The sequence below is a fragment of the Lepisosteus oculatus genome, chromosome 9, assembly GCF_040954835.1.
Source record: "Lepisosteus oculatus isolate fLepOcu1 chromosome 9, fLepOcu1.hap2, whole genome shotgun sequence".
NCBI classification, from domain to species: domain Eukaryota; kingdom Metazoa; phylum Chordata; class Actinopteri; order Semionotiformes; family Lepisosteidae; genus Lepisosteus; species Lepisosteus oculatus.
The window spans coordinates 22,668,610-22,688,402 of record NC_090704.1 but is presented as its reverse complement, the minus strand read 5'-3'; the positions used below and the strand labels follow the sequence as shown (position 1 = coordinate 22,688,402).

The following is a 19,793-nucleotide window of genomic DNA, read 5'->3' as shown; positions in this document are numbered from 1 at the left end:
ACTGTATTCTGCAAATGCACATTACATTATTCAAGTCATGGTTTAAGAAAACAAGCAAAGCATCACATAAGATCATTTGAAACCAAAAGAAAAGTTCAAGTATTTACATATTCTTTAATTTGCTCAATAAACATTAGCTTAGTACTACTTAGTACTACTCAAAAACATTTTTTTTTTAAATTTAAGACAAATTGGCACTTAAACATGATATGGCAGCAACAGGCTATCTAAAGGAATGTTCAAGGCAATATACTCTGCAAGTAACCATTTGTCCTGGGATGAAAAGAGCCACTTGGGTGGGCAGTCTTTGTGTAAAGGGTCTCCCAGCCACTCTTCATTTCCCATTGTCTCATACTTACTTAAAAGATCTATAAAATGTCTTCATTGTTTTAGTCTGTATCTTATATGCATAAATCTAAAACAAATTAAAACAACTCGGTCATCACATACTAAATGCAATACTTGGGGATTTTTGAATGTTTAGATGAGGTACTGCCCATAATTGTCAATTGTGTATTTTTCACACTATTTACTACCCAGTACAAAATATTCTTCTCTTCACATTAATTAATAAAAAAATAAGTTTAAATAACTTTAAGCACAGGTATATGCTAATACATGAACAAATGTGTGTAATTGTACTTAGGGGTTACAGCCTCTGATCGGAAGGTTACCACGGAATGCATCCCCTCCTATTTGTTATGTCGCACACAGTGTCCATTTGGGTTTATGAGGCTGTTACGCTTTTGGTTTGGGGGTTACCGCTTTACAGCACTTGGCTGCCTTGGTGGGTTTTTGCAGTTCTGTGTCAGTTACAAGTTATAGACAAAAAAGAGCAGACGTCTGCAGAACCTGTCTGCCTCTGTCCCTGGTTTTCCATGGTGTAACACTATTTCCATTAATTCTTATTACTTTTTGCTGTAAATTTGCAGAATTGGAAGGAATTAATAAATCTAGATCTACCCGTATGCAAAATAACTATTAAATATAATCTTGAAAAATACATTGACAAGAAAACTAGATGCTAGGAATTCACTGTTAAAAGAGAATGAGATTTTTCTTCACTCTATCATTTAGTCTGTGATTACTGAAGTAAGTTATAGGAATAATTTATTAACTGCAATAAATGACACATATGATTCTTGATTGTTAACATTGGATGAGCTTAAAAAGGACCAATGTTCTCACAGTATTGTCTTGATGTTACAATCAAAAGAGATGCAACAATATATATACAATCTGAAAAAGTAATTGTGATATTACATGTTCAGATTCCTTGCTATTTATATAATAGCCAGTAACATTGGCTCAGAGATGAAAGTGCAGTTTAAATTGTAACAAACATCACTCTCTTTGTTATTTCTTCATCATTATCAATGCTATTATCGCTTTTATATACATTATAGGTCCTATTGAAAGCAAAAAAAGGACTGCGTCCCTTTAGGCTTAAGTTCTGACTGAAAACCTTAAGTTAAATCTCTTACATGCATTTCTGATTCTATTGAAAGGAAAACAATATTTCCATTGAAAATAACTGTGTGGTTTCATAAACATCATTTTAGATGTCACTATGACAGTGTGTTAAAATGTTTTATGAACAACTTGGAAAAATATTTACAAATTAAGATCCATCTCAACTTCACTGAACTCTAGCCATGTGATTTCACAGCACTTGATTCAGAATAGCTAATTATTTATTAGCCTTTACCTAACTGATAGCAGTTGAGAGAATGTTCAATGACTTTCTTGACAAAGATAAAATCATTGATTCCATAAAATGGAACTATATTTTCCAGCAAGAATGGAAAGATGTTTTCTGGTTTAATATATTCCTGAGATCAGGTATTATAATCATTCCTAAAATCTTAACTAGTTATAAAATGTCTTTTAAAGGATCACTGTTTAAAACTCTGATCTTGTTCTCTTGTGTTCTGCTACAATATCATCATAAACACATTTAGGAAACATGAAATTTGCTGACATGATTGTTTAATATTAAAGATAACATTAGCAGCAGTGAACAGCAGTAAAGATTATCTTCATTGTAACCTTTTATTGTTCTCCACAGCATGTTAGGGCTCCTAAAAAAACACTGCAGGAAAAATAGTGCCTTTAGCTTAACAAACACTCTAACTCAAAGTTTATCCCTCAGTGTTTACTTGAACTCAAGTCTTCCCTCAGAAAGATATCTAGATATGTGGTATTTCTTACTTTAATGTCTTTTGAATTTCTACTCCAAGAAATACTGACTGTGTACTATTCATGACACTGAACAATGAAATTGAACACATTTCTGAGCAAACAACAACATCGGCAACTAAATTAAAAAGTGTCATTAACAACTATTTTGTTTCAGTGTTTTCCCATTTACGTAGGGTTCACTACAGGGAGTTCTTTTGGGACTTTCACATTTTGATACTGTACTTGCGTATTGCCTCTTGGACAGATTATTTGGTATCTTGACATCATAGCTGCTATGTTGATGACCAATTCTGATTCTACTGTTGCACTTTACAGTTACTTGTCTGTTATTAAGATAATTTTCACCCACTGTTGTCATTTGAATCAGAAGTTATAAACATTACATGAGTATATTTCTTCCACTGGCATAATTATACACAGTTTAGACCTTTGCTCTGTATGTTTGATGCTGAAATATTGATGCATGTCTTTATCAAATTAAATTACCATAACACCTTACAACTGGGGTGTCTTCTAGGGTACTGAACAGGCTTCATTAGCTGGGCTCCAGATTTCAGTGCCCATACTTTAACTAAAAAGTAAGCACCAGCACACAAACCTCATTCTCTCTAAATTTGACTTAGTCTTTTTCACATATTGAGTGGACTTTAACGTTCTCTGGCTCATGTATAAGGCACTGAATAGACATGCTCAAGGTTATTTTAAGGATTTATTGCATGTTCTGAGATCTGCTGATTTAGCCTTACTACTGTGCTGAAGACCAGGCTCCACTCAATGGGCAATTGCACTTCTCATTTACAGCACAGCATCTACATAACTGTCCAGATCCATTAGAAACTCTATGACTGCTGACTTTTAAATCTTGATTGAAGATCTTAAAAATCTTTTTTCCATAACTTTTAATATACTGTTTAATTATACTCTTTGTTTTACTCAATTATTTTATGAATTTGCAGTGCTTTTATTTTTCTTCTGAAATGTGTCTTATGTATGTGCTATTGTACCTTGTGCTAAATAATAATTCAAGATGGTCTGTTCTTATGTCACTATTATTAATATACTGGATTCAAGAAAAATAAACCACTATCCATTTTTGTATGGGTAAGCTGACTTTACATAGAACAATTGTAAGGATTCCGTGATGTTCACAATACAAGATTTCACATTTTGTAAAAACAGTATTTAAATAACACATATTGCATTCAAGTATAATCCCTGGTCTTTTCTGCACAGAAGTTATTTTGTAACGTCAAATCCTTTTCTAGTTATTAAATAAAATGTTTTGTGATTTAATGGATAATGTGTGTTTTCCAATATGTTTTTTCAGTAGACATGAACTTTAACAAGATTTGGTCTTTTTCATTTCCATGCAGGCAGCCTGAAGCTGAAACTACATTTTATTACAGAAACCTCTGTTTACATGGAACTACTTTTTATGTGATTAAAGGTACCTCTGCTTATTTCTTAAATATACAGTACTTGATTCTGCTGTCTTCTAAATCACAATTCACTGATTCTATCACTGTAGGTATTGTCCTTGAGAATAGGAAGTTTGAGGGATTCCGTTTCAATTGTTTAACCATTTCAAGATATCTACTACTACTACTACTACTACTACTACTACTAATAATAATAATAATAATAATAATAATAATAATAATAATAATAATAATGATTACTTTGAACTGACACTGTATTTACTTACTGAAGCTTTAACATATCTGACATAAATAGCATTATGGAAAACTGCTAAAAAAGGCTTACATGATGACTGTCTGCCATCTCATATTGTGCAGAACTAAACTGTTGTCACGCCCTCTGCAGCCAGAGGGCGCTCCTTCTCTGTCCTGTCCTTAGTTTCCGGTCTGCTCTCCTTCCTGTCCCTGTCTTTCCCTTGGGCTATATATTTCCGGGTCTTGCACTCTGTCCTCGCTCAGCATTGACGTTCGGATGTCCTGAGACCCGCCTAGCACCAGGGCGCCCCACGTCCGCTCCCTGAGGGCATAGGTTTCTATACGGCATTCCTGAACTCTTTGCACTAATGAGCCCGGGCCTTTTTCCCGTCTCGCCGCTACGCATATGGGTCTTTTTCCGCTCTCCTGCTCCCCACGGTTAGTCCCTTTGGACGTCCGTGACAACTGTATTATAAAAGAATATTCCTGTTATGATTCTTGTTAAAAGTGCTATTACAACACATCTACACATTCAGTCATTTTCTAATCAGGAGCTGGAACCTATCCCGGCAAGCAAAAGATACAAGGCAGGTTACATCCTGGATGGGATGCCAGTCCATTGTAGGACACAAACACACGCACACCCACACCAGGGGCAATCTTTCCAGAAGCCAATTAACTTACAGTCTTTTGACTATAGGAGGAAAACAAAGCACCTGAAGGAAACACAAGTGAACATGTGGAGAACATAAAAAAACACACAGATAGCTCCCCAGGTTCAAAACTGAACCTAGAGCCCCAGCACTGTGAGGCAGCGGTGCTAACCACTGTGCCAGCGTGGTGCCCTACATCTACTCATGCAAATCTTTATTCATTTTACATCACCATTTAAGAGTAGTGAAAAAAGAAAATGATGCTTTCTTAAAGAGAAGATAAGTCTGGTTTTAGACCTTTTTTGATCTTTTACTAATGCTTCAGGTATTGGCATATGTGCTCTTATTTTTCCACATATAGATTTTTTAAAGTGCATCCTGTGCTCTGATCAATTGAAGTCCCTTTTGTTTTATGATGTACTGTATTTTCCAAAGGATGTGGTGTGATGGACTTCATGTGTAGCAAAAGGGGGTTTCAATTACATGGAAGTGAAAGTGGGATATAGCCACTATAGGAATGGGACACTCCTGCAATAAACATAGGATGTAAACCTTTAAGCCCTATCTTCACAAAGGCAATGTAATTACAAAGTGTGTGCAGCTGCTGAGGTACCATACCTCATAGCAGTTGAGGATGAACTACATACTAAAATGATTCACATGTCAGCAAAATACCATAGTCATCCATATTTTATTTCCCACAAATATATGAGACAATAAAAGAACAGAGTGATGTCAAGTCAAGGTTGTTCACATTTTCCAAATACAAAAAGTTTTGCTAGGTCCTTATGCCTTTAACCTGCAAAAGGTGTATGGAATGATTCAGGGTTTGTTAGTTTTACACAAGCATTTGGATGTTTTATATATCTTTACTGCTGGGTTTAAAGACAACATTACCTTCATATTCTTCTCTGTATGTACAGTATCTTCCCATCAGAAAACTGTAAAGAAAAATGATAAAAAAAGATTTTAAAAATGCCTTCTGATGTACAACACAAGCAATCACAGAAGAGACATTAACAATGTTTAAGTTTTTAAAGAATTGTCCTATTCATGGACTTTTAAATTGTTAACATTTTGGTTTTCTGATTAAAAAAATAAAATTCCTTACAAACATATCAGAAACAACAAGTAGTAAGTAGTGAATTGTGTGTTTGATGCATGTTTTAGATTCTGAAAGCAAACTTAATAAGCCTGAAAGCAAAATTAATAAGCCTTTCAATGTTTTTTAACTATTTATATGGCATTCCAAGTATCAGGAAATAATTTCTTATTCTTTTATAGTGCCTTATGCAATAAATCAACACAAAACAGTAAATAAAGGAGGGAACAAAAAAACAATTTGTCTAAAACAATTCAATATCATTACTTATTTGTAAGAAAAATACTAATATCGGGAAATAGTTGTATATAGGTTTCAATTTAATAAATTGCAGTAAACATTCTCATTTCTCTATTAAATATATCTTAACACAATATTTGTAGCATTTTAGCTACTTTATATAGTGTGAGCCAAAACATATTGAAGACAATCACATCTGTCTGAGGCATTGGTTCTTAGTTTTGGTTTCCTATAGAGAGACCCCCAACCACCTGCAACTTTATTTTTTAGCTTTGAAGTGTATTACATCTAAAACATAGAGAACATATTTTTTTACTTTATTTATGGGCGGAAAACAAGGCATAAGAATCAAATTGTTGACCAATTTCATATAGAACCAATACCTTATATTTGAGAATGTCATAGGTTCTACAGAATTTAGGTATTCAAAATATTAGGAAACAAATCATCATTATTTCTGTCAGAGGCAAATCAAATAATATATTAAGTCTCCAACAGCAATAAGATAGATAGATACTTTATTGATCCAGTGAGGGAAATTGCAGTGCAATAGCAGCTTAACACAGAAAACAAAGCAACAATGTAACGAATGATACAATAATAATACAATACATACAATACAATCAGTACAGTGAGAAGTGCACTAAGAAGAGTTACTCAGTCAAGAACACACAAAGAACAAACCAGAACAGAACAGTACACAAAAAGTTGTATTGCACAATATAAATATAAATATAAATATAAATATAAATATAAATATAAATGTATTGCACAAGTCCTTGACATATATTGCACAAAAACGGTTGTAAATGGGAAAAAGACAAAGAACAGATTTAGTAGTTTACTGTTCAGTCCAGAAACAGGTCACTGTCAATGTTGCCTCTGTCCAGACACAAAGTGGATGCGTTGTACAGTCTTAAGGTAAGAATGACCTCCTGTGCTCCCTGTCGCACCGTGGATGGATCAGTCTATTGCTGAATGTGCTCTTCATTTCTACAAGCATGTCCTAGAGGGGATGGGAGACGTTGTCCTTGATGGCCTCCACCATTCTCCTCTCAGCCACTACCTCCAGGGGGTCCAGGCCAGACCCAATAAGATCAACTTTAACAGGATATGTCATGTATTCAAATAAGCTGCAAAATATATTTGACTCAATCCTATCCCATCCATCTAGCAGCATCTCATTAAGATGAAGTTCCAATGAGGGGATCTGAATGTTGGACTTTACAGCAAATCCCTAAGATTCCATCACTTTTCAAATACATTCTAATAAGGAGTTTTTTTCTGGCCAAGAATGCTGATGGAATTTTTCTCATGCTTTCCAAGCACCTATACATTTCCTGGCAATGTATTTTAAATTAATTGGGGACTTCTAAGTATTTTGTCCAGTAAGTTAAAAAGCCCAAAGTCATTTTAATGTGTTACATTTAAGAAACAAGTGTAACATTTCAGACCAAGAATCAAGAAATTGCCACAGGTCTCTAAATCTATGAGATTAACACAAAACACTTTCATCTTTATTTTATTGTGGCAGAGTTGATTAGAAAAATAAAAACTACTGGTGTCATGTGTCTTATTACAATTACTTTCCAAAATGCCACTAAATCATTACTTTTACACTGTTTTCTACATAACATTTTTTACTTTTACTATGTACTTTCAAGAACACACAGTACTACAGTACCTCCTGGAGTCACAGACAAACAAATATTTTATTTAAATATTACCATATAAACCACCACAAACTGGAATATTACTATGTTTCATATACAGTATCTAGAAGAGTGAATGCCTATGAGAAAATACTTATTTTATAATATAATATATTAATTTATAATATATGCAATAATTTGTCAAGCCAATAACAAAACCAGAAGAGCAACATTCATGATTTCACATGCCAATAGAAGCTAGCTAACAGAGAAATTAAAATGACGTTTAACAATGGCTTCCCCAAAAAATTGATGTAAAGGGTGTTAAACTAAAAAAGCTAAACAATTATATGGATTTGTTTATATTATCAACAGCTTGAAATAAAAAGAAGAGCAAAAAGCATTCCATTTTTCTGGAAGATTAAGAACGATTCAAAAGTAGAGGACATCAAAAGCAAAATTTATATAATTACCGAAGACCCAAAATAGCACACTGGGTTATACATATACAGTAGTATACTCAGAATAACAAGAAGAGACAGACAATGAATTAATGTATAAGTGCACATCTTAATACAAGTAAGGACACTGACTGAGGTGAATACAGAGCAGGAAGAAAGGATCAGATTTACACCAGGGAAATGTTTACTTGCACAACTAACCTATCAAAAAGCAAAGAAAGACATGAAAACCTTTATTTTTGTTTAAAACATTTGTAAGGCTTAAAATTTGCCAGTGTTTGAGTTATTGTGAATATAGTAATAAAGCAGTAATTTCACTGAACATACATTTCTTAAGATCATCTATCATCTTTGAATTTTTTATTTCAAATACAAGCTTAAACTAAGAATGGAAACTTAAATGGTCAACAAACCCTTTACTTAAGATCATTGTAAACAGAACATGCTACTGGTGAGGAAGAAAATGTTGTCAAATTGTATGGGTAATAGAGAGAAAATGAGCATAGATTAAGCAAATGAATAATGTTAATATGAAGGACAAGGCATGTACATTTGTTATACTGTACATCTTTTTTTTGTTGTTAATGTGCTACCAAAATTGATTTTTTATTAGTTACTATGGGTTATGGTTGTCTGTGGTTAATAGACTGCATTTGATGGACACCTGTGATGGAGTTTTATAAGAACATTAGATTTAGCTACAGTATACTGCTGAATTTCACAATATTGTAGCTGAATTCTAGTTAGAATTGTATTTCTGAGAATTGTTTGTGAAAATTCATTATAGTCTCTTTCTATTTGAAGTTAGCCATGTATGAATTTCTGACTGTTTTGGACTGTTTTCTTCAGTGGTCTGAAACATTCATATTTAGATACTTCATTTCTGTTTATGAGCCCCTGTTTCTCTTTTGAATGTACTATAAGATTGGGAACTGTTTGAACACTCGGAGACAGCTTCATTGTATGTCAAAACCATGGTTGTCTTAGTGAAATGCTAGCAATTCTGCTGTGTTTTTCTGTCCTGTTCATCACAGTTCACACTTTTTTTGTTTTTGGAAAGAAAAAGTTGTCTTAAATATTTTGAAACTTACAATGTTAAAAACATTATATTGGTCCTCAACCATGCATATAGATTTCTTCAGGTTTGCTAAGAAATGAAGTAACTTTTTCATGTCATAGTAATTTATAACTAAAATGTAATTCACAGTACTCACATCCATTAGCAGAAACTCAAATGGCTTTCGTGTGGTACATTAAATTTGTTAACTGTTTTCTCTCTCACTTCCTTTTAATTACTTAGATGTGTCCAAATTAATCAAAAGATCTGACATATGTGTTATTGACAAATCTGAGCAATAGAGACCTAATTCTCCTGTTTCTGTAATGTTCATCAAAGCATTTTTAGTAACAGTTTAGATTAAGAACTTTGAAAATTCTGGCACTTTTAAAATATTATAGATTTTATTTCTCAGTATATTTGATGTTGGTTCCATTTTTTTATTTTAATGATATTTTTATCAATATTATATTTAATATGTTTGATTCTTAAACAATGAGCTTAGTATATTTTACAATTTTCTGGAATAATAGCAGGCACATTGAGCATACATTATACAATGCATTGGGTTTTTCAATGTTTGATACAGGTATCTTTACACAGTGAATCTTATTTTATCTCATGCTAAGTATTTTTGTTTTATTTGAATTAAACTATTGCATCTGGAGAGAAATGTGCTGCATATTGTATTACCTAAGATCAAACTGACTTTTAAATCCTGATAAAATTGTGGTACTGATTGTTTCTTTTATCGACTTCATAAATGTGAAAACTTTATCTTGTCCATTGATGGAAAGATCTGGTGTAGCTAAGATAAGACAAAAATAGTGTTATATTTGACCCTTACCTCCATTTTGATGTGCATTTTCTTAATGTTATGGTGTCTCACCTGCAGAACATTGCTCATATCTGCTTTTGCCTTTCCCAGGCAGATGCAGAAAAGCAATTACATGCTTTTGTATTCTCAAAAAATAGACAACTGCACTACTGTGCTCTGTGGGGTTTCAAAATATATCCTGAATTTGTAATATGTTCAGAATTCAATGGCCGGAATTTAAATCAAATTAAAATCCTATGAACATATCACACCAGTCTTTGTGTCTCTATATGCTGTGTACTTACAGTGGATTTCAGAATCAAATTCAAAATTCTATTTCAATTTTAAAGTATGGTGGTAAAGTGGTTAGCATTACTGCCTTGCAGAACTGGGGCCATGGGTTCAATTCCTGGGGTGCTATCTGTGTAGAGCTTGAATGTTCTACCTGTGTTAAAGTGGGTTTCTGTCAGGTGCACCAGTTTCCTCTTACAGTCCAAAGACATACTGATAGCTTTATTGGCTTCTGGGAAAATTGGCTCTGGTGAGAGTTTCTTTGACTATGTCTGTGTGAACCCTAATAGCAGGGGGTGTATCCATCTTGTGCCTGTTGCTTGCTGGGATTGGCTCTGGCTCTCCAATGACCCGTATTAGATAAAGAAGTTAGAAAATGGATGGATGAATTGTTTAGTTCTGAATTACATTTGTGACCTTATGTCTCTGTATACTCCATTACACAATCCTTTATTCCTCTAGGTTGTTATGTGTATCCAAATGAAAAGCCGTTTTTTTGCTTGCTTTGCACATAGGCTTTGCACATAGGCTGTGGAATGAGTTTGTGAAGGACATAAGGGACAATAACAATACTGGCTTTTTTAAATAAACACTAAAAGTCAGCTTTAATGCCTTTATATTATTAGATATGCGTTATTGGCATTTTGTAGTGCAAGAAGTACCCTTTTAGCAGTATGATTATGTAAAGAGGAACAAATGGTGTTAATAACAAGAAACACCAGACAATGAGTCAATTAGAGTTTCTTTGTAAGTGTGATGGATTAGCTATTATGACACTTCATATTGGCTGCTCATGTATAGTTTACTTTAGGTTGCAAGATAATTGTTTTGTAAAAGATTCTGAATGTGAAAACTTGATAATTGTTGTGTGATTTAAAGATTGCTAAATAACAAGCTTGGCTTTTTCCCCCACACACAAAGTTGTACTAATAGCAGTCAAATTTGTTAGAATAATAGAAACCACCAATGGCCATTTTGAGTGAATTATACAATTTCTAATAAAATTCATGTAAATTCTGTTGTTTGTCTAAAACATCATGACGTTTTGTACAATATTGTATATTAATATGTTTTGCTGATTTCACTGTATTAGAGGGAACACATCCCTTTTCCACCACTGAATGCAGCATCCACCTGGGTGATCGATGGTATCTATTATGTGCTAGAAGCCCCAGAGCCTGGTCAGTACCTGGATGGCAGACATCCTGGGAAAAACTAAGGTTGCTTAATAATAATAATAATAATAATAATAATAATAATAATAATAATAAGTATTATTATTATTATTATTATTATTATTATTATTATTATTATTATTATTATTATAACTGTGTTATACTTAGACTCAGCTAGGAACAACACTGTAAGTGCTTCAGCTCCACAAAAATTATGATACACTTAGACACTTCAATGTTTGATTGCTCATTGAATGATTCTGGTGACTTTGTATTTCAGTGAATACATAATTATTATCTGATTGCACAATGTGTTAATGTCCAGAAAATAATATGCGGTAAAACATATTGTTACAGATTAAGGTGACTGAGAAGTGTCTCTTGGATTTTAGATAAATTTGTGACACTTGGCAAAATTAACACTTCTAGCTTTAAAGTCGAGAGGATGTTTGCTAAGGTTTGGGGTTCCCTTGAGAAAAAACTATTTTAAAGTTTACCTTAGTATACTTAGAGAAGTTGTGGATTAATGACTGTCAAGGAGCAGTACAGAAATACACAATATAACATGACATTAAAAGAGGAAGAAAAAACAAGAAGTAGGGAACAAGGAGAAGAGAGAGGAGTCCAGAGGAGTTGGGATTTGAACCGTACGCCAGGTGAGACCCCCTACTTCTTGATCATCCAAACCAAATCTGACTGGAGCCAAGTATTTGAAACTTGCTAGAGAGAGCATGCTAATCTGTGTATTTAGGGAACTTGGGTTTCCTGGAAAAATGATGGCTCAGCTAGAAACATCTTTCCTGCTTAGGGTGGATTTTTATGGATAGGGATACCTGTATAGGCTTCCATTTATTAAGTGGCATCTGGGGTGCAGAGAGAGAGATTTAAGTGCAGGTTCCATTGTATCTAGTTAGAAGGCAGCTTATATCTTATGAGGCCTTTGTAGGCATAAAGAGTTTAATGCTTGGTAGCAGTCTGGGGTTTTCTGGATGACCAGAATGTTAGGCCTTTGATACGCCTTGTCTGTATATACTGTATATATTTGTTTAACCAAGTGTGCCTGGATTATTAGTCCTCTCATTAAAGTTGTGCCAGAGGACAAAGAATTCCCACATTCAGATGTGGCTGAAGGCTCCACAGCAGGAACGTTGTGTTTTCTTTCTTCTCTTTTCAGCATGGTAAAAACCTATTTCTTATTCCTTTGCAGCCTACGCATGCTGACGCAGCTACCCACCTGAACTACTACTTCTAGAAAATACTTACAAGTTGGGGATTACGAATGATTATCTCAATTATTGACTAAACTGCACGGTCAATTCCTCATTTTCACTATTTTCGTAACCCCCCATTTGTAACAATATAGATTTAGTATTAATTTTAATACTATAATGATATATTTAATATGATTTGCCTTTCTCCAGTCTCACAGAGGAATGCAAATATACCAAGGTAAGACTAGAACGATGCAGAATGAGTAAAGGGATATAGTAACAAAGAATGCAGCACCAACATTGGAAACAGAATGGAAATGGACACCAAAGGAGGCAGTACAGTGAGCAAAGTTAGTCTTTAGGTACAAGGAAATTGTGGAGCAAGGACAGCATGGAAGCATGGGCTTAGGCCTAGGGGCAAATTACTTAGGCCACCTGGCACAAGTAATCATTTTTGCAACAGTGAAAACTGATTGTGGAAAATGTGTGCCATCAGGAGGAGACTGTCTTTCAAACCAAGCTGGGGCAGTGGATGAAGTGAGAAAGTAGAGAGGAGAAAGATCAGCTGGAAGGATCTTTGGGACATGGAAGTGAGTAGGATCAACCTTATCCTCGGATCCACCTATGATGTTTCCCATCACCCATAAATCTCCAACAATGGTTGAGCAGATATCCATATAAAACTAGCAAATTTCAGACACATTCTGCTCAGGTGCAAAATAAGCCTCTCACATGGTCAGTACACCCGGCAACACAAGTAATTAAGAACCTCGCAGCAACATTAGAGGAAAATAAGAGAGGCATCAACTCCTTACCCCCTGTTACAAAAAACTATTTTCACCAAACTGCTTTCATCTGTAAAGAAGATAAACATCAAAAGCTCTCACAAAAGCAAGAATCTGGATAGTTGAACCCAGTGGAACTGAAAGATGTTGGCAGATGTAAAGCAGATATTGATAGTCCCGTCACTGATTATTGACCAACTTAAGACCAGACTTGTTGCTGTGGTCCAACTCTCTACGCCTTGCCTCCTTTGTGGAACTGACAATGCTATAGGAGGATGCAGTGGATGAGGTAAATGATGTAGAACAACATCTAGTGGAGTATGGGTGCTGTGAATATGCAGAAACATCTATCACCAGTCTGTTGAAGGAGCTTGTGGCAAGTCCTTACGTCTAACTATCCAGGCTGTTTCTGAAGCTACAGAAAGAAGTGCAATAACTAATGACTGTGGCTGAAAACCCTTGCTAGGCCCCCAAGCTGCAGAGAGGCTGGATAGGAAATAAAAGATGGTGGTTCTGGGATGCCAGAACTACTTTTGAGCCTTCTGGAGATGTCATGGGCTCATCAATGAAACACTGATGGAACATGCCCACTTTAAACTCCAATGACATGTCAGGTCCCAAGCCCCCACCACAAACCACAACATTAGGGCAAGACCTAGTGAAGTACTCACTGTACCATCTCTCTAAGGGGTTGTGCCTTCAATTCCTATGGGTCAGAATTTTAATTTGTTTTCAAATATTAAAATAAATGCCTCAATATAATGTTAATATTGCCATTCATTGAACATTTGCTAATAAACAATTATTAAAATGTAAATAAATACTTGCAATTAGATATCTTTGTGCTGCTATACTTTTAAATCCAGTTCTGAAAAATCTGAGATACAACATTATAAATCTTCAGTTCTATAGGGTTACCATTGCTAGCTTATCTTGATAAGCTAAATGACTCATTAAAAGGGGGTAATTCCTGGACACACTCCTATAAGCATGGAATGTCTGTGCTTTTCTATCAGCTTTTTTCAATGGCATGGATATATTAATATTACAGTATTTGTGCAATGAAATTAGTGTAGTCAGGTAGCAGAGCGAAGGCAGAAACTGAGTATTTTTTTCTCACTCCTGAGACTTTAAGCTTGAAGTGTGTTTGTGCAACTGAGTAAAGTGGCTAACAAGTTCAACGGTAGGGCAAGGCAAACTGCGTCAGCTTCTCCCATCTATTTATCACACTCGGGGGTGAGACGATTTTATATTAATATTACAAAAAAACATTTATGCTATGCAGTAAATTATGTTGTGACAACAGAGATTAATGAACAATCATATATAATGAAGGAAGTTTATACCTAGGCAGCTCTGACCGCTCGTCATCCCAAGCAACCCCGCTATGCAGCATATTAGGTAGTGAAGTGAGATAATGCTTCAACAATAGAACTGATGAGAACACTAGGAAGGTCAGGTTGTTCCAGTTTAAGGAAATGTATCTGAAATTTCAAAGTTAACACCCCAACTCTTAGTAAAAGAACCACCAGACTATGTTTAACATTTTACCTCAAGAATGACACTTCAGCCCTGTGATCCCATACCACCATATAGAGCATTGTAGTCAAGAGAGTGTAATCTGTTGTTTTACAAACACCACTTACAGCTTCCTTGGGTATTTTTTTTAACTCCTATTCCAATACAGTACGTGCCTATTATATATATAAAACTATTAAAATAAATTATTATGATTATAATAATAATAATAAGAAGAAGAATAATAATAATTATTATTATTATTATTATTAGTAGTAGTAGTAGTAGTAGTAGTAGTAGTATTATTAAAGAAATCTAATACTTTTTTAAAATTTCTAGTCACTTAAGATGAAGTTTCAGAGCTATGAAATATCTTCAATATGTTATGTATACTTTGCACACAAAATAGAATACATGACAAATACTGTTTCACAGTATGCTACAATTTCTAATTCTGTACCAAATAAGTATAGAGGCCTAGTACAATCAAATGAGGAAACCTGAAACATTTGCTGTAAAATTGTTTGATTTCACTAAAAAGCAATACAGATTGGTAAGATAGCTGTCACGATTGTGATCCCTTCTCTTAAGGGCACTCCAGTCCTTTCGTATTTTAGTTGATTACATGCACCTGCCCCCTGTTCTGTCTCCTTATTTAAGTTTGGCGCTCTCGCTATTCTGGGCTCAGCACTGGGAGATGGATGTCAGTAAGCCCGCCTACAAGCGGGTCCAAGAGAGACCTGACAGCAAAGGCTTCATTACGGCATCCTGACCATCTGATTCCGGGGTTCGGAGTGCCTGGCCTTGTTACCTTCGTTTTATTCCCTGTCCCTGTTCCCATTCCAGATTTTAACTATGTTTGTTTCATCTTGGTTGGATCCCCCGGTTTTGGACTTTGGATTGCGTCCCGGATTCCCCCTTTTGGACTGCCTGAACTTGTTTGCCATCGCCACGCCTCCTGAGCACCATAGTCACGCCTTCCTGTCTGTCAACCCGTCCTGATCCTTTTTGTCTCATCCCCTGATGTCCTTCTCCACTTCCTTACGGATTATACCGTCTGCATAGGGTCCTGACCTATGTTTCGCGGGAGCCTGGATGGGCTCCCATTACAATAGCCTTTTGTACTGGAATTTCATTGCATTACTTTACACAAAATAACACCTGAATGCAACTTGGAGTTGTGTCAATCAGTTTATGGATAACACCTTGGTCCAGGTTCTGTTATATATTTAAGAGTCTGCTTCTCTACTACTGTGGGCAATGGATTTTTTTTTTAATTTCACTCTAGATGCACCCAAATGTGTCCCATGATGTTCATAATTGAGTTCTGTAGAAACTAAAGGAGATATGTAATGCCTTTTTCCCACTTCTACAGTAATATTTTGACCATGTTGCAAGTGGTACCATGTTCCTGAAAGATATGTACAGTATATACACCTTCATGTTCAAGCAGGAAGCAATGTCAACATATGTTTGCTTCAATGGAAGAAATAAAGGTTAACTCCACAGTGAAAAATAGAAATGAGAAACAAAACATTTTGGTTGTGCATCCTTCTACGGGTTTTAAGAAGTTTGGTGTGAAGCACTTTCTTCTTCACCAGAAGAAGGCTATACAGCTGAAATGTTGTTTTTCTCTTTTCTATATTTTGTGTAATTAACTTTTACTTGTTCCTTGTGCCTTGATGGCAGTGTGGTTAGAAGAAATTCGGAAAAATAATGATGTGAGTGGTAGAATTTAAATGCCCATCAATGAAAATAACATCTTTTTACCACCATGCCAAATGGCAGCCCATACTATGACACTGAGCCCATGTGTTTGACTGTTCTCTGCAGACAGGACGGTTGGATAGCTTTGGATCCATGTGCTTGGTGTTATAAGGCAGCTGTAGCTACTGTCATTGAACTACAACTTAGTATTCGTTTATATCAATTTCTAACAGGGCAGCATGGATACCTTAATATCCTATTCTTTTTTGGGCTGCTCATTTTCTTCTGTAAGAACACTTTTTAAATAAGATTGCCCTTTTTAATATTTACAGAATATTTAGATAAACAGATTCCACCTTAAACAATAGCCTTGGGATGTGTTTCTCTTGAATCATAAACCACTGAATTAAAACCTTGTACAAGTTGTTTTTCACCTGATGCATTTATTCTTAGAAGATTTATATTCTAGAAAAATAAATGTTATCCACAAAATAAAGCTTAATTTTAAATTAGTATTTTTTAAGCTTTAGGTACAGCTTATAAAAGTTATATTTTGCTCTTCTGCATATAAAAATAAACTTTAAGAAATCTAAGTTTAAATAATTAAAAAGGTTGTGTATTGATTTAACAACTGTATTTTCCTAATAGTCTGGAACAATTTTCAATAGTAGTATAGCCTAAGGGCACATAACTCTGATTTCTGCATCAGTCAATTTGATACCATGTCGTATTATTAATTGCATCAAACAACTAGCTAAAAAAGAAAAAAGAAAATATTAAAGTTGACTGATCAGTTTGCAATAATCCCATAGCTACCTGCAAAAGAAATTCGCTTTCAAAAACTAGTCCAACACCCTAACAATTTCAGCTTCTTAGGCTATTTCCAAATGTTATTTCAGTTATTGGATTTACAGTCTGTCCATTTTTAAATAATCCCCTTCTGTGCGTACTCTCTCCTTTGGAGACATCAAAGTTCAAGTGTTGTATATAAATGCAAAGTAATTACACACAGCAATGACTGTGTAAGAATATCCTGTTTTGTTTCCTGTGTACTCACCGGAGGTGGCTCGACTGAATCCTCGATAACATTTGAGCTTCCATAGAAAAATATCTTTGCTGACAGCTGCTTTCTGCATATCGCTTCCTTGTATTAAAGCTGTTAGCCCAGAACTGTATGCAGACAATTGACCTATTGTTCACGTTCTAATCAAAAGAAGCTTTACTGCTCTCTGTATAAACTTCATGGTCATTTTTGAGGCTAGCAGTCACTTCCATCTGCTCACACCTACTGTGTGCTTGTCTTTTCATTGGAAAGTTCCAAATTCACCTGGGGGGAAGGGAAGAGAGTAAAACATTTCTATCTGGAACAGGCTCTTACAGAACTGATACTTTTTTCTTCTTTTAAGCAACTACCAGATTTATTTTATAACCGGGCATTATCCATCTGAAACAGTACTCCTCTGTTTATCCTTGGTGCATAGAGGATAAAGAAAATGAGCACAGCAGGACATTTTCTTATTTCTTTGTAAAAGCCTATTGTACTATAACTGCCCCACAGGCCAGAGCAAACCATAGTTTAAAGATGTGGCCTCAAAACTCTTTTTTTTTTCCCACCAGTGATTAAATTATTCAGAAAGCTTGAGTTTATTTATGGAAGAAAAAAAGTACAATAAATTCATGACTGGAACTGATGATGTTTCCGCCCTTCAATGTTTTGCATTCATAAACTCAGATGCATACATTGGTTTCCCTATAATCACTGGACACAGTTAAAGCTTTGCAGGGGAACCTAGTTAAGATGTGGTTCATTCTTGACTTGTTCCTTTTACTGTAACCCTCATGGGAAATGCTTTATTATTGAAAACTGAAAAAAAAAGAAGAGCAGACTTGCAGAATTAAACTGGCAGCTTTTGAAAGACACAATAATGTTATCCACAATGTAGTCTCAAGCACCAGAAGACTATAAACAAATCAAGCAACATTTTGACAATTCATTCAATGGTTGGACTGCATGCAAGTGTACAAATAAGAATAAAAAAGACTGTTAACTGTGCAAATCATGGCATGCACATTTGACAATTTGTTCATGTGGTATTGATAAAAACAATGTATTCCAAGGGAGTTGTTCAAATTGTAATCATGACAAATTCAAGACCATAAACTCCACAATCTTCAAAATGTCTACTGTTTCTCTGTAATGCAAATAGCCCAAACCAGAACTTCCTATCTACACTCTGTTCTTTGTATGCTGCAGCCAGGGAGGTTGTATCCCTCTCTTTTTTCCTCACTATGTTAACTTCTGTTTAACAAATATTAACAGTGATGCAGAAACTCCTGCTAGTCATGCTGTGCTTATGCCTGTTGAATCTCAGCAGCAATCTTATACATTTTAAGAAACAGCCGAGGAACACAAACCAGATATTGTATAAACACATTAAGAATTTTTGTTGAATAAAATGTTCAATACACCTTATAAGCCATATACATTAAGCTCCTTTTTTTCAAAAAGAAGTCTGGTTTCCACTTTCCAGGTTTTCACATTTCCACAATTGCAACAGTCCAAATGAAGTCCTTAGTTCATTCTCAAATATTTACAAATAGAGAAAAAAGGAAAGTACAGTATATACAAACCAACATGGGGAAGATTCTGTGGGACTGACGTGTGTTTTTACATTTATTGTTTATATAACAGCTCTAAATCAATCATCTTAGAACTGGAAGTTATTAAATCTGGAAACGGATACAGTTAAAAGATATATTTTAAAACACAAATTATGGATTTTGATAAGAAGTGATGTTAATTATTTCATAGTTGTTTGACATCTTAGCAAAGATGACTATAATAAGCTTTGTGTAGACAAAATTCCTATAAAAACGAAAAAAAAAGATCTACAGTAATTCAGCAGTTTAACATAGTAATCTGCTGTTATGCGCACATATAATCACAAAGGGCTACATTCTACTGCAGTGGTGATAGATACACAATTACTTCAAAATTAAGATCTTAATTGGCTTTTAGATGAATTCTTTAGTTACATTCCATAAAATACTGGTGGATGTTATGCACAGAATACTGAGTTGTTTTAAAAGAAGGTGAGTTCATTAAGCTGGGCCTTAATTACAATTTACAGTTGTAATTAGAATGGCATCCATGTACATACCAGATTACACAATGCTGTCACTGAATTCTAAGGAATTCCAGGGACAGTTTGAATATATTAATTTTAGTTTTTAGATTCATACACTAAC

General features: G+C 34.8%; 1 protein-coding gene across 3 annotated transcripts in view; it reads right to left on the bottom strand.

Annotated features, from left to right (window-relative positions):
* adgrl2a (adhesion G protein-coupled receptor L2a) overlaps window positions 1-19,793 on the bottom strand; it is a 323,813-nt gene that overhangs the window by 220,406 nt on the left and 83,614 nt on the right. For 2 of the 3 annotated variants that reach the window (XM_015355714.2, XM_069194276.1), the window contains exon 2: window positions 5,426-5,469. The gene's annotated coding sequence lies outside the window, so the exon portion shown is untranslated. Of the gene's footprint in view, window positions 1-5,425; window positions 5,470-17,601; window positions 17,694-19,793 lie in introns of those variants that run through there. The other variant, XM_069194275.1, reaches the window with a different exon arrangement.